The 16,442-nt window shown below is 38.5% G+C and overlaps 1 long non-coding RNA gene across 3 annotated transcripts; it reads right to left on the reverse strand.

The window, feature by feature from the left end:
• Positions 1-837: 837 nt before the first annotated feature.
• LOC145494853 (uncharacterized) lies at positions 838-10,776 on the reverse strand. 3 transcript variants are annotated; one of them, XR_014050320.1, is made up of 4 exons: positions 10,523-10,776; positions 6,618-6,698; positions 2,051-2,229; positions 838-1,234 (listed from the first exon to the last, which is right to left on the reverse strand). It is a non-coding gene; the product is annotated as an uncharacterized LOC145494853 (long non-coding RNA). The 3 variants fall into 3 exon arrangements; XR_014050318.1 differs by lacking the exon at positions 2,051-2,229; XR_014050319.1 differs by lacking the exon at positions 838-1,234 and having other exon boundaries at positions 1,984-2,229.
• Between the last annotated feature and the right edge of the window lie 5,666 nt (positions 10,777-16,442).

Consider the following 16,442-nt stretch of genomic DNA (forward strand, 5'->3'; position numbering starts at 1 on the left):
TAACATTGCAAGGTGAAGAACTCGACCAATGTTTTACCAACACGGACCTCATACTAGTTCAATAACAATTCAGTTATGACAAAGAAGATTACAAATCTTTTTTTTTTATTTATGGCTAGACTGGACTTTACACAACTGGTGTTTTCATGAACAGGTATAATTACCATTATCACTACCAACCGGAATCTTATACATGTAGATCTTTCTACACACGGGCGAACCAAAACAATCTGACTTGTGACCTTGAATTAATTGGCTTGAATTACCTACAATGCTCACGGATGATACAAACCGTTGCTTTATCCATTCTCGAAAATTATATTTTAGGGCCTGTTTTTAGCCTGTGTTGTAAAACCACTATAATCTTGAGATTTGTATTGTTACAAAAGCAAAATAACCAAAGTTAGAATTAGTTTGAGAAATTCTATTTTTGACAGGTAAATGCCTTTTGGACATACTAATATAATACTTATCATTGTATTTACAGTGGTGCACTTCTAACACAGGCCACCAAACTAATTTTTTTCATCATTTTTTGACATGTTTTCAACAACTTTCTTATGGCTTCCATTCAAACCTGGCAAATCCAAAATTATGAAAAGAAATGTGAGAGGAGGAGTTGTCGACTGACCAACAGGTTACATGATGCTTGATATTTTCACCATACCTAGTCCATGCATTTTGATTAGCTTATTTAAACCAAGGAAGGTGGCCACAGTTAGTCATGCACGACTGTGACTGGGTTCTTATTGCAAAGATGAAAAGCTCTGTCATGCTTTTGTCCCTTAAATCTAGATCCAACAAACTATTCCCCGACAACACAGTGATTTGTGGTTCATTTAGTAAAAAAAAAGTAATGACATATTTTCTTCAGCCTTTGAGCTGGGGCTAATTTGAATAAGCTGTTGTAAATGTAGAACAATCAAAACAATTTCAGACTCATCCTCTATTTACTTAATTACTACTTATTAATACATCTGTGAAAGAAATATTGATAAAAATTTAAAAACTGAATCTACAAAATACTGATTATTCTACATCACTGTCAATAAACTCATCCTCTATTAACTTTCTGTAGAGGTCTTCATCATCGTATTGTTCTTCTTGCCCTTCCTCTTGTTCTTCTTGATCCTCTTGTCCTTCTTCTTCTTCTTCTTCTTCTTCGTCTTCTTCTAACTCCCCTTCCTCCTCATCGATCATATCATCTAATGCCTCCAGGTATGGTTTGGCCAGGCTATTAAAAATATGGAGAGGGATTTACTTCATTAATAATACACATGAAAAAATTACTCGATTCTGATTGGCTAAGAGCAGTGCAGTTCAAGTGTAACACCAGTGCAAAAAGTGTAACATCAGTGCAAAAAGTGTAACATCAGTGCAAAAAGTGTAACACCAGTGCAAATTACACGTCAAAAGTCTGGATTATGATTGACTGAAAGATAATAGGAATTTTTCTAAGAAAATGATATCAGGTAAAATGATGACGAAAATTTTGTGTTGAAACTTTGAAAAAAGTTTTCTCAAATAAGAAAAAATGGCTCCAAGAAAGATCTTCCGGCACTTCCTCCGCGCGAATTTTTTCATGTTTATATTATTAAGAAGCGGCTCGTGCAATTTCAGCTTTTTGAAAAACTCACTCGTGCAAATTAATTCCAAATTGAACTCGAAACCGTATGATTACCTATACTAATAGACACAACAATATTGTGGAAAACTGAAACTTTCTGTGAAGGGGCCTGTTACGGCTATTTCGTGTTTTCTTTGTGTCCTTTTTTGTTCCGTATGTTAATGCATTTTTTCACATTCTGCATGCTTTTTTTCTCGCGTCGTATGTAAATTTCGTTGCGTATATATTTGTTATCCTTTCATGTTCATTTAGTGCTAGTTTATCGTCTGGTACACTTGTATCTTCTTGGTTCCCTGAACTCCGTTGCCAGCATTTTGCTAAGCCGTTTAGTTTATCGCCTGTTTGTATTTTCCTCTTAGTTTTCTGCCGTATTCGGTTAGTTATTTGTAGTAATTCGTTTCATGTTTACCTTTAGGAATTTACCTTCCTCCTACGGAAAGTCAAATAAATTTGCTGGACTAATTGAAACTAGCTTTAAGTTGTGTCTGAAGTCGGCCCTTTGCTTCTTTAGGGACCATTTCTTGAAACTTCCTGGCTACTCGAGGGCTTGCCAACTTACAAGGACCGTTTTCAGGCTGCTGTTTTGGGCCCAAAGCACCAAACTACATAATGAAACTGAAATCAGTCTTTAAAAAGAACTTTGGAATTATAATCTAAAGTACAACAGTAATATTATTATAATTTAAATTATAAATATGCATACTGTATTTGAAAGTGGAAGTTTTGTCATGAGGAATGTGAACGCCTTAAAGAGATCTTCTCCCGACTGCGCTCTCCTGACGACCTTGTGCAGTCAACCATGTGTCGGTGGTGTGTCGACCAACGCGTCGGTGATGTGTCGGCCGACGCATCGGTGGGATCGGATTCTTTACCTTTACCCACATACCCGAGTGGCTGATAAAAGAGAAGCCCCAGTCAGAAGCGTGTTGCCCTACAAGGACCAGAAATCTGCAAACGTAGAATACGTAAACAGCTGGCTGACCCCAGTCAGAAGATTAACGCAGATATTAGCCCAGTTTACACAAGTAGAAAGATCAAGGATGAAATTAAGGTCAGGGAAGACAAGTAGTCTCTTGTAAGTCAACAATGCGTGGTGTATTCATTGCAGTGTGGCCTGTGTGATCATACTACCAACTATGGTGTGATGCAGGCTATGTCGATTACACGTGCCGACACCTACACCAACGAGTTGTAGAACACAAAGGATCGGCAATCGGAAACCACCTCAGAGAGCAGCACGATATGGAGCCAGAAGACATCGCACAGAGTTTTCGAATCTTAAGAAAGTGTCAGAACAAATTTTACTGCCTTATTTTTGAAATGTTTTTTTTTTTTTTTTTATCAAAGAACTGAAACCAACGCTAAACAAACAGTGCGATTCAATTCGTGCCAAATTATTTGTTTAGAGCAATTCTTGCTAAGATTATTTTATTTTTCCATTGTATATTTTTAACACTTTTTCACATTTTGTCACATTTTAGCGTTCGCCACATTTTTATCTATTATAACTTGTTTTTAACATATTTATGGCTATATGCTAATTTAGAAAATTTCACTCACTTGAAAATGACCTCGGAGAGGTCGAAACGTCGTGACTTTTTAGCGCTAGTTTTTATTTCAAAATCGATTTCTAAGAAACTAATTTTTAACATACTGTATTTCTATACCTAAATAAGAAAAACAGTTTTTGATTAATATGATGCAAATGGATTTCTCTATAAACTCACTTCCTTCAACTTAATGTCTGCTAATTTTTCATGCAAATAGCAAACCACCAGTTGTGATTGCAGTTACCCATCTCATTCTACATAGCAATTTTCAATTTGGTTTCAAAATTAACTTGCATTTGGGTATGCATCACTGTGCTCTGTTTTGCATCCTGTACTTTCTTTGTTGTGTTGTTTGTAATATTGTTAATACTCTGGTTCTGGTTTCAAGGCACTGCAATGAACTGTTCAGACATCACTTACTTCCAGTATGAGATGAAGTAATAAAGTACATGTCATTTTTGGTCTAGGACATTGATAGGGATTCCTGGACAGGCTCCCAGAGGAGCTCCCGTCTGCTTTCAAAATTATATCATTAGGCTAGCAAAACTAGTGCCAGTCCCAAACCCCACATTAGAATTTAAAATCCTTAAACTTATAGTCTTGTTGTTATTGGGATAAGATGTTCTAGGTTCCGAGCTACTGTGTCTGAAACACCTCACAAGATTAGAAGCCACAGATTTAGGAAAGCCATTCCCTAACAGGAACGTTTTAATCATTATTCTTTGTTTCTGAAAGAGAGAGTCTATTTCACATGTACGAGAAGCCTGGTGCAACAAGGCTCTAACCCAAGCCATTTTGCGAAGTCAACGTTCATGACTAGAAAACAAGACATTCTGTCCAGTGTGATTCCTATAAATGTCACTGGATGTTCTTTTCAGAGAAATGTTAAAGTTAATTTGGCTAACAATTCCTTTCTATTTAAATGTATGTTGCTTGAAAATTATGACCTGGTGGCCCTGGATGCAATTTGAGTTTTTCTGTAATTTTGAAAAGTCAAGCCCCACTGTTTGTTATTGTATCATAAGGATAACACCATTCGTATCATGGTTATTCTGTTGATTCCATTTCATCATTATTAAGGTGGTTCTGCAGTTATTCTGGACACACTCACCCCTGTCAACATTTGCAACATAAATTTTGGGGCTTTGAAGCGTTGGTTAAGAAATTTTGGGAAATATTTTGTCTTTCACTCGGTGATAATGTTACTTAATATCATTTACTGGGGATAATATTTTTATTCTTACTGGTGTTTGACTGGACCCCATTTTTTGGACAACAACACTACCAGTAAAAAATTTTGCTGGCATACTTTAACTCAATTTCTGGAACCAGCTTATTTTGAGTTAATACAAACCATGCCGAAGTTTCGGGGAAATCATTTGAGCAGAAGTTCGGAAGTATTAAGTCAAAGACATGTAAACTCAACTCTAACATTCACTGAAAGTTTCTACATATTGACTCTCATTTCTGAAACAAGCCATGAACCCAAATTTTGTGAGAAGCTTGCTCCAAAGCTTGCTAAATCAAAGTGGCTGGTTGATTAGTGATCGTGCGAACCATAAAAAGCATTAATCCCTAGTTCTCAAAACACTATAACCTCCTTGAATTTTCAAAGATGCATTTTGCAACAGTATTTGGAAATAACTTTTGTGTCAAAGTCTTTCCACACAAATTGCATGGTACTGCAATATTTTGGCTACAAGTTTTACTGTTGTGACTCAAAAAGAAATGGAGCACTGTTGTCAGGATTGTAAGCTACTCCCCGACTGATCTCTGGTGAGGCAGAGAAGCAGTTTTATTACTCTATGATTACAAATACAAAATGGGTACTACAGGTACAGGCTGAGCCATCTTTTTGCAGTTCCTTAATCAGGTATGGTTAAAAAGACAATTATTAATAATAACAATAACAATAAATAAAAAAAAGCAATATTAAAAACAACAACAACAATGACAACAAAAATAATAACAATAATATTAATGATAATAATGTGCTTCAGGGCATGAATTATGTTTTCATTCATGACAATTGGTTCATCGTATTTGACCAGTGAAAGTGCTTCACTGGGTCTATTTGTCAGAAAAGTGGAGTCTCATCAAAATGTGTGGGCACAGTTCGTGGATGTTTAAAATCTTGTGAGGGATGTGCTCTATGACTGAGTAATCACCCAATGAATCACTGTTGCAACACCAAAACAAGAAGGCAAGTTTATAAAAAAGTTGAGCATTTCTGCAAGTTGAAATTTTCTCATGAGTGCTAATGGGCAACAAAAGTCTACTAGGTATGCAACTAAAAAGACACATGGGGAACCAAAAAAACAGAACTATAGTTACCCAAAGGGCAAATTAGCAAGAAAGCTAGTGTCGAACACTGCATTAATAGCCGTCAAGCTCATTCTAAGAGCTTTGCGGCATCCAAAAGTTTCTTTACTCTGCCTCCTCAACTCCTCAACCTCTCGTAATTCATTTACGTTTGCTGTGCCCCAAACCATCGCAGGAAAGAAAGTGAGTGCTTTGCAGGCTGTAAGTATACATGTAGAATACATTAGGGGCAATTGTACATGTATGGTTTACCAGTTTTGTCATTTAAGTGCTGTTGGTTACTTTGTAAATGGCACTTCAAAAGTTAAGGTTGTTATTTGCTAACAGAGAAAGCTCAACTTGGTACTAGTTGTCTTGTCCACAGCTTCTGGGGTTTTAAATGAGTCACAACAAAGAATAGAAAAAATATGTGCACGCAACAAATGCTTAAGTAGCTACATATGATATGCAAATATCTTCTGTGTAACATACAGCAAAAATTGCTTGTATCACTGCCATACATCTATACCTTGACCTATAAATTATAATATACCACAGAACCTCCCAAACTACTGGTAAGTTGAGAATTTTATTTTATATCAATTTTAAAAACATTACTTTTTTCTAGTGGGGACAATGGGTTGTTGACTAGTTTAATGGATACACAAGGATATTAAGCTATGCATTAAAGTGGTACTGTACAATCACTTCTTCCTTAAGATTTTGAAACTCCATCTACTAAACACTCTCTGTGCTAAATTTTAAACCTTCATAGCAGGGATGAAAAGGAATTAAAATTAGAAACTGGCTAATTTATCCAGGTTCGAAGAAGATGTGTTTTGAAAAATAATAGCCAAAACTATAAGTTGGCTTTCTCTAACACATTTGGTTTGCAATGTTCTTCTTAGTATTGCTGGAGTACTTAGTGTACAAGAAAAAACTCATAAGCTAACCAGATATTGAAGCACAATATAAGTTAGGACATAAGCCCTAAAATTCTTGAGAAAGTGCTGCCATTACAATTAAGACCCATTTACGTTCAGGTAACAAAAAAATGAATTATTTTGGCAAGACACAACTCTAAAAGAGTTATCAACACATGGCAACTGATACATATCATAGTAACAGCTGATGCTCACCATCCCTAGTCCCTTCTCTACTAAGACTTTCTTCGGTTTGTGTATGTTTTCCCTCATCCAACCCATGATGATCATCCATTACTGCAAAATAGAAATTCAAAGCATTGTTAATAAACACAAAATCACACAAATGCAATTATATTTTACGTTAGACTGACTGTTTTAAAAAAAAACATACAGCCTTGAAGATTAAAAGCTGTTCCTCAGAAAAGGGAAATTTAAAAGAAAACAAATTTCAATCAGAAACAACTGCAAGAGTATGACTATCTTATCAAGACCTAGGCTTTTAAAGTCTATTTCAACTGACAGTGAAACCAAAACAGAACACACTGAATCTCTAGTGGCAAAGTTTAGCTGGTGAAAACTACATCATATTTACCAAGTGATAAAAGACATCATTGAGAACAAAAATACAAGTAGATAAACAAACCGTTTTCCCCTTCTTTAAAGTGCACCTAACCCCCCAATTTTTTTTTTTTTTTTTTTTTTTTGCTAAAACGAATCTTGGCTTTATTTGAAGCATTTGGGCGAAGAAATTTTTGAATTTGGTTGAATCCTCGCTTTTCTATGCCCTTTCAAAGTCGCGCTTGAAGTGTTTCACGACCGCGTTTTAGGGAGTCTGGGGCGGCGATTCCTGATGGCGTCTACCCAGGAACCAAACACAATGGCGCCTCAGTCAGCTCTCTGTATTTGCTGGAGAAAATGGAAAACAAAACTAATCGTTCCGATGTATTTTGGGACTAAAACGTCCAAGCTTTGTCTCAGAATCATTTTGTTTCGTCACTGGAGTCAGAGTTAAGTTTCGATTTGGAAGACACCAAAATAAACTTCGATCAAGCACGTTCGACAACTGTGAACTCACTGCTTAGAGCTTTGGGAGCAATTTACAATATTTCAAGCGACGAAGGGGAAGACTTCTTTGCCAACGAGCTGCTTGTATATTAGGAATGGAAAGCTAGATACGACGTGGAGGAGCAGGCAAACGAAAAGCAGGAAAGAAAACTCAAGGACTGCTTTGGATGGTAATTTCGTCAACTAAACATAAGATTCCCACTCGTGTTTATAGCCCGTTTACATTTGTCCTTAGCGAGAATGTATTTTGTCAAGGTATGATTGTTCTGTTAAATTCAGTTTGTGTTTTACTTTCTGTTGAATGCTTCATGTTTATAAGAGTGACGTACGTGTTGCAGTTTTCGAGACTTGATGACCTCCAAAACATTGGCTTCGATCGATTGAAAATCGTACTGTTTGGACCTGTATTTTTGAAGCTGCGAGAACAAGGTGGAAGGAAACATTTCATACAATTACCGATTTCACATTGTTACACGTTCTAAGTCGTAACTCCAAATAACCAATGTAAATTGTTCTCAAAGTTTGCAGTGAAATTCGTCGGATAAGCGAAAAGGATGTGTTCCCTAAGCGGTCCGCAGATAATGTTCCGTGGTCATATTTTCGACGCTATTGCACAGAATCTCTGTCACACTGCTGATTTCCAAACCTTCGAAAAACTCTGTGAGTCTAATGATTTTGTTATGATGTAATTCTAAAGGATTAATTTTCTACTTTCATCTAAATCGAAAGAGAAATAAGTGCTGGTTAGCAGCGTACAGTTGCGACCTATTTACATATCAGTTAATACACTTCTTGATCATGATCGGATCACACAACTTTGCCGGTTATGTTATAAATACTGCGGGATTGTAAGATATAGGTTGTCGGTAGTATTTCTAAAAATTTCTGGTTAGCTTTAAGCAGAAAATTTATGAAAATAGCGTTCGAAAGTCCGCGGAACAAATTCCAGTGAGAATTCTTTAATGGTTCTCACAGATTCAGTTCGCTTGTTTCGGTTCGACAAAATCAACCGTCGTTTACGTCTTTATTGTACCATTAGCCGATCATCGTCAGTAAATTGTACAGTATATCTTTCTTTAAATCTGGAATATTACTGCAACAGCCGATAGCACCTCTAGAAGGCGTTTCTGTGCACTTTTTGAATGTGTATTGCACAATCCTGAAGGAAATGAGAGGACGTGAGATATCGAACCTTCCTGGGTAGACGTCACAAGAGCCGCTGGACCCATTCTCTTCAAACTCAGTCGTGAAACAAAATGACGGTGTTTTGGAGCTATTTTCGAGATTTCGTCGGCGCAAAGAAAATCGAGGATTTCACGGAATCCAAAAATTTTTTCGCAGAACTATTTCAAATAACAAGTACATTCGTTTTAGCGAAAAAAAAATTTGGGGGTTAGGTGCACTTTAATTGTTTTTACATTAAAAAAAAACAAAAAAACCCAAGTATCCAAAAACACGAATAAATTCTCCAGAAGATAACAAGAAAGGCAATGTTCCTCACACAAGAGCTGACACAAAGAGATAATGGCAATGTCACCTAATGAAGACATGACAAGGCATTGGCATGTCTCCCTATTATGTACTAATTGGACCAGCCACATAGAAAAGGAACCCTAGGCGAGCACTTCTTGAAGCAGCCTCACATGATGACTATATACACTGCGTGTCTACAAAACATTGCTTCATAACAAACAGCTTAAAGGTAGCCAGTCAACAAAAGAGGAAAAGAAGAAAAGAAGGACAAACAACCCTGACCTTTACTGGTGATTCCTTAGCACTATATTGCGAACCCTTCAAGTGCAGAATTTTACACTTATTCAGTAGCATCAAGTGGGAGGCGCGGTGGCCTCATGGTTAGTGCGCTCGTCTCCGGATCGAGCGGTTAGAGTTCGAGCCCAGGCCGGGGACATTGTGTTGTGTTCTTGGGCAAGACACTTTACTCTCACAGTGCCTCTCTCCACCCAGGTGTATAAATGGGTACCAGCGAACTTAATGCTGGGGGTAACCCTGCGATGGACTAGCATCCCATCCAGGGGGGAGTAGAAATACTCCTAGTCGCTTCATGCTACAGAAACCGGGATAAGCTCCGGCCTGGTGGGCCACTTGGCTCGTATGCAGACTTAATAGCATCAAAAACAAAATGATCACTCGTGGACATAAATTAAGACCTTAAAATCCAACAACCTGAGGAATGCTTTGATTGTATGTCATTTGGATTATTTAGATGCTTTTGCCTAAGTTGTTTATTATGTTGTTCCTTGTGCTCAAAATGTCATGTATGCCTATCAAAGTTCATTAAAAAAAAAACTGTACCTTCCAGCCACCGCAAAATGTAATGTGGAGTGATAAAATACATGAATAGTACTATTTATAAGACCTGGCAAAATAGGGTAAGACTGGTACATCATATCTCTTTTGCAAGCATGGTGACCTATTTTAATTTATTTTTAGAGACTGTGCTTGGTAGCGAACATTCAGGGAAATGTATTGTACATTTGTTTTCATGATTGTGCAGAAGGAAAGAAATATCACACAAAATAAAGGCTCGAAAGTTCGAACTGTCATAAGAATGGTAAACTCGATTTCTTGACATCCTGAACTAAACTCAAATTTCTTGAACTGTGACCAATTTCAATCCTTGCAATCCTACACTTTATTTCGAAACTACTGTTTTTGCTTTGCTCTATAGCATTTTCTATCCAACTGAGCTGTATATATATTTGGTGCCATTTGGCGATGGTGCCATTTGGCGATAGTGCCATGTGGCGAAGGTGGTAATAAGTTGAGTGAAAATTTGCTCTGTCGGCATGACGGTGTTTCTTTATGCCCTTGACGGAGGCAGATCTTAATTGCAAAATGCAAAACACAACAGTGTGGACTATACAAACTAGTACCAGCTTAGTTCGTACCGCTTGAAAGTAACACGATCAACAATACTTAGATTGCTGATGAACATGTCGAAATGGCTTCGTAAACTTGAACCATTTGAAATTACTCACTCCATTACTACAAACAACATAATACAATACCCTACACTTCACAAAGCTTCTTACCGACAATATTAAGCTTCAAAGGCAGCTGTAAATGTGTTTCGGAACCTGCAGAAAGATCCGGTAAAACACCCTCACGATAAAAGTCACAATCGATAGGTTTCGAGCTTTCACCTGGCAAACACCGTCCCGTCCCCTAGTAAAATAATCTCAGAGGACACGGTCACAACGCATTTTCATTGGAAGAAACAACAACACATACAATTGGTCAAAAGGTGTCAGACATGTCTGCCACGCAGGACGAAAGTGCAACGCTACAGACTACGAGTAGTCCCTCTTTCGCTTAGTCCGTCGTTCCGTGACGCGAAAGAAAACCGCGAGTCAAAAGTGGCCGCGCGAAATCCTGGAGGCGAGGAGCGCGCGAAAGGAGGGACTACCGCCTAAGCCCAAGAGTTTGAATTATGCGTTGCTCTCACAACGCAAAAATATGATTGGCTTATGTTAGGAGCGTTGACAACGTCTTGTCAACATTCGAGATACGTATGACGTCTTGCAGGAATGTTTTGGAACTGGAGCAAAGGAAAGCGATACCAGAGCAAATTGAAGCGTTGGAATCGCGCTTCGCAACCCGCAATGTTCTTGCGAATCGGCCAACAGGCTTTGGAAAGATTTAAATTTATCCAGTGTTTTGTTTTAAAGCTTTGCGCCTCCAACCCGACTGCGAGCGTGTTAGAGATTTCGCCGCTCAACAGCATCGTCCAAGTCAGTAAATATGAATTCACTGAGCTTGGCCTTTCTGTCGTCCATTAGAAAGATTGAACCGGACTTTCACTTGAAACCGGACATTCACCTGAAACTTTCCGCTGCTATCGGCAAACATTTCACCGCAGTTGGATGATCTCCTATGTCAAAGACATAATGTAAATTCTCTGTTGAAACTCTGCATTTGAACTTTTAGATTTGCACCTACAGACGCAGCGAAAATCGTTATCTGATGTCTCATTCGCCGTCTTCTTTTTAAAACTTCTTTGGTAGTTTCGCTGAACGAATACTGAACGTAGATACACTTCTCACGGCATTTGTTTTTGCCTGGCTTTTTGAAGAGTCGAGTAGAGCAATTTTATTCAGGATATCTCCCGGGGCTATGGACAACAGGCGATAATGAGAGGACGTCAAGATTAGAAATCCTATACCGAAAAATCACTCGGCCGTGAAAGCGCAAACTCTTGGGCTTAGGCGGTAGTCCCTCCTTTCGCACACTCCTCGCCCTCAGGATTTCGCGCGATCATTTTTTCTCGCGGTTTTCTTCCGCGTTACGCACGACGGACTAAGCGAAAGAGGGACTACTCGTAGTCTAGCTTAGGCGGTAGTCCCTCCTTTCGCGCGGCCATTTTTTTTTTCGCGAATTTCCTTCGCGTCACGCACGACGGACTAAGCGAAAGAGGGACTACTCGTAGTCTACCCAAAAAGCGACGAAACAACAATTCCTGTCCACTGGTTCGATGGAAGACCTAAAGTCGAAATCTGTCTCCCTTTCCGCAGAACAAATGAAGTAGAAAGTAGAAAATTCTTAAGGAAACTTAACACGTACACGAAATGGAGATTCAACTTCTTTATCATGTGGCAAACACGCAAGATGGAATCAATCTTCAAGATAAAAGACAAAAACACACACCTGTCACACGTCATTTATGAAGGCACGGGTACTTTTGGACAAACATACATTGGCGAAACAGCACGCAACCTCGAGGTTCGTGTTAATGAACATTCAGATGTTAAAAAGCAGTCGGAGTCAGCCAAGCACATCACAAAACACCCTAACCACAAGTTCTCGTGGAAAGTTTTAACCACTGCCCATTCATGGTTAAAAATGAGAATAAAAGAAGCGTTCTACTTCGCATGCTTCTGTCCAGACCTAAACAAACAAGTGCAATCACTGGACCTCACCTTTTTCCCATGGGAACAGGTATTACATAACTGGCATCACCTGAACTATAATAACACCGAACGTATGCATATTATTTCACTCTGATGCGGATCAAACAAATCGAAAACGTGAAGACTCAATTTTAACAGCTTTTTGCCTTAAAGTTTTATATTTCAGGCTAAAGATTGGTACATAAACTCGTCCTGTAGGTGACCTTCAAGTTTATTAGCTCGTTTGTTGAGACAGAACGTTCAGCATAGCCGCGCTGTCGCCGTGGAATACTATTCCGAAAAACATTACTATAATTAGTGTAAACCTATTTGTCAATTTTTAGATATGAAAACTTTTTAGCCGTTTTTAGTATTGTAAAGTAATATTGTAATGTAGGCGAATTGACTCAGATCGTGCACGCGTACTTCGATCGTGTAGGAGCAGTCTCTCGTTTGCTCACACTCGCAGTCACGTTGGCACGCTCGCTTGATTTGCGTTCGCTCGCAGCAGTAAAGATTTGACCGGGAGGGATTTCTGCATGTACCACACCGTATCCCCAAGAGTAAGAGGAAAGGGATCAATTTCGCTTGCGCAGCTAATAACGGTACGTCAGCGCTTACCCGCAAAGCTTCCAGTTTCAACCGTCGATGGACAACTATGTTTCAAAGATACCTGATTTACAAAGATTCCCTTCTCTTTCTGTTCGTTGAGAGAAGATAGGTTTGATTAGCCTCTGTCCCCAACCAGGAACGAGTAAAATTATAAAACACTGGTTTTTGACAAGTGGCTGCGTTCGACAGAACGCAGTCAGGTTCTAATCGGGTAATGTAGGAAAATCGAGTTTTCCTGTATGTATCTTTCTCTGAAAACCAATTTGCACCCCCCACCCCCCAAAACATATTCAGGGGGGACTGACGTCATTTCCATGTTCGTCCATGTGCTTTCTTTCGAGTGTCGTGCAATACTGCGGACTTTCGAGTGTTGAGACAGCTTACTGTGGACCGTCACGTGCGGATAAGTTGTTTATTTAAAGTTTGAAGTTAGTGTTAATGACATTTTTATATTCTTGTAGATGGAACAAATCTATCCCTTCAATTAAAGTATTTAATTCCAAAATTAAAATGATTCACCAGTTTGAGACAATGATCGCAAAATCAAATAATAAATTTAAAGCTCACTATATGAAATGGGGCAAGTACAAAAACAATTAGACTGATATAGAATCTCGTGCTGTTGCTGCACTGTACTAGTATCATATCTAAAAGTAGAAGAGAGTTATGAGGAACTGGGGTCTGTGTATGTAAATGTACGATGTACCGTTTCTGTTTGTTTATGAATTATGCGTGTTTATAAAAAATTGTAAGTAACTTCAAATCAATAAAAAATAATAAAATGCAAAACAAAATAAAATAAACATAAAAAACCCCTCAGACATGTCTGTACGACTGTTCGTACGAACAGAAAGCTGTAGTTTGGCTGCTTGTTGCGTACCCTCTTCTCTTCGACCAAAACCAACGCTGCTTTTGAAATGTGTACTTTTCCGCACTTCGCTGGCCTAGATTTCTGTGCGCAAAATATGTAACATAAACCCAACGAAAGTGTTTACATGGGAAAAGAGTTCAACTCCCACAGGATTACTTTGGTACGCCAACATGTCCTCCGTTTCATTATTTCGGAATTGAAAATGCTCAATAGCTGTTTCCCGAAAGCCAAGGCGATTCAAGTCGTGTTCGTTAAGGGCCCATTAACAGATCTTTTCGAGCCGTTGCTAAGGAAAATTTATTCTCATGTAACCTCATCATTTTTAGTTAGTTCAGAGTTATTTCATGTGTTTTAACTTTTTCATGTTCAGTAACACTAGTGATGACGTCATCAGGCCACGCCTATGGTCATGTGACTAATACAGAAAAAATGCAAAGGCTCCCAGGCAAATTACTTTATCGGGATTTTTTTCATTGATTTAATATTTTAATTTAAATCCTCATTACGCTATGTATCGATTTTGTTTCATTTCTAAAAGGTCACATTTTGAGAGCATTTCAAAATATTGAAAAATTCGTAATTTTCTGAAAAAAAAGTATGATTTCGAAAAAGGAATGCATAGTTATGTTTCCAACATTGGCTTTAATCGAAATTCGTCGAAAAAGGCTGGATTTAAGGGAAAACCGCGTTTCCTTTAGCATTTAAAGAAACCGGAAGTGCGCTCGATATCTATTGAAAGTTACCCTATCAGCGCGTGCGCGGTTTACACTACCAGCGCACTTCGGTAAGATCAAACAAAGCCACACGGAGTTAGTTTTTCTCTTTCTATTGCTCTTATTTTTCTGTCTTTTTCTTATTTTGTCTTTGCTTGTACTTTTTTTACTTTTACATTTTGGTATAAAACACTGACTGAGGTATAAAACGTACATTAAGCATTACGGACTGGGTATAAAAATGGACTCATATAAAAAACACGGACTGCGGACTAAATGCGGCCTACCGACTACAGTCTATGTTTTATACTGACCGGTCGTAACTAATATTACGTAATACATGTACAAATGAGAACAAACCTTCTTGTATGTTTGTGCTTTTGCCAATTTCACGTCTACCAAACAGCTCAGGCACAAAATGGTGTTCCGAGAATTTTTACTTTACCTACCAGTGCTCGAACGCACTGTTTAATCTATGATTACTACTAGTTTTGACCGGTTTAAAACTTATGCATGATAGATAGATTTCAAAACGCTGCCCGTTTGCGAGACTTCAGATCGAGATAGTATATGCTGACCTGTGATTGGCTACAAATTACAATTTACAACACTGCGCTGACATGGGCTCGTCAAGTACTCATCAAATTCGAAGTTCTTGTCCGATGAATAGTCGACACTTTGCATAAATGGCGCCGATATTTGAATAACAATATTTGTATATCCTAAGCGTCACATTTATGTGAAAAATCCATTGTCTGGAAACATTAACACGAGGTTTGCGATGTATAAAGTTTTGTTATTCAAACTGAGACGCCATTTATGCAAATTGTTTATAACTGACAATCTTTGGTCTTTTGCTGTTTGCACAGACCTAGTCAACATGGTCAGTGAACATGACGTAAGGACTGTAAGGGTTGATAGTTCTATATATCCCCAAAACACTTTGTTATCTGCAGCTAGCTTGCAGTTTGCGAGACCAGCGCTCGACAGGGTGGTCTTGAATGAAGCCAATAGACCAATTTCGATGTATTAAAATTCAGCCTTAAACAATAGACCTCAGCGAGAGGCCCTGGGGAATAACTACAGAGTTTATGAGGTTTATTCCCCAGAGCCTCGATCGCGCTGAGGTCTACATGTTTTAGGCTGAATTTCAATGAATCGAAATTGGTCTGTTTTGGTTTAATTCGCCTGCATGCTTCTTTTGTCGCTCGTTACTTCGTAAAACTTTGCGAATTTTATGTAGTTTCTCTAACAAATAAATGGTAGAAAAGTCGTAATTCAATTCCACTGAAAATTGACCAAAATAACTAAATACTCGATTGCGTGTAAACGTTTCGCATGACAAAGCGCGACATTTCCGACATTGTGACGTAGTTCGTCTTGTGTGATCGTCCGGGTGAGGGTAACGGTAGTTCTGAAAAGAACTGTTGTTGGTATCTTCGAGTCAAGTGAAGTTAGCGCATGCACGATAGGAAATCGGACGGTTGCGAGCGGAGGTTCCCCTCATCGTCTCTCACCGAGTAAATCTAGACATGTTTTTCCATCTTTGTGTGATGTAGTCTTCACACTAGAGACAACAGTCCACTCAGGGTAACTAAGATTGGATGTTGAGTTACAAAGTCCGATGTTTTGGTGATGGTTCAGAAGATGATACACACACTATGGTAATAGCCAGATTGAGTTACATGGGATGTTGTTTTCACGTGAACATAAAAGCGACCTTCGATCGAACGTGACAGCAATACTTGTCTGGAATTACGTCACACAGTGTAACATGTCCTGGTCGTCCCTCTATATATTTATAACAAAAACAAGCAAATCAAATGAACTTTAATTGTTCGATTCTGTCGACTGCGTAGACAGTCGGGCG

Source organism: Orbicella franksi, chromosome 8, assembly GCF_964199315.1.
Source record: "Orbicella franksi chromosome 8, jaOrbFran1.1, whole genome shotgun sequence".
NCBI classification, from domain to species: Eukaryota; Metazoa; Cnidaria; class Anthozoa; order Scleractinia; family Merulinidae; genus Orbicella; species Orbicella franksi.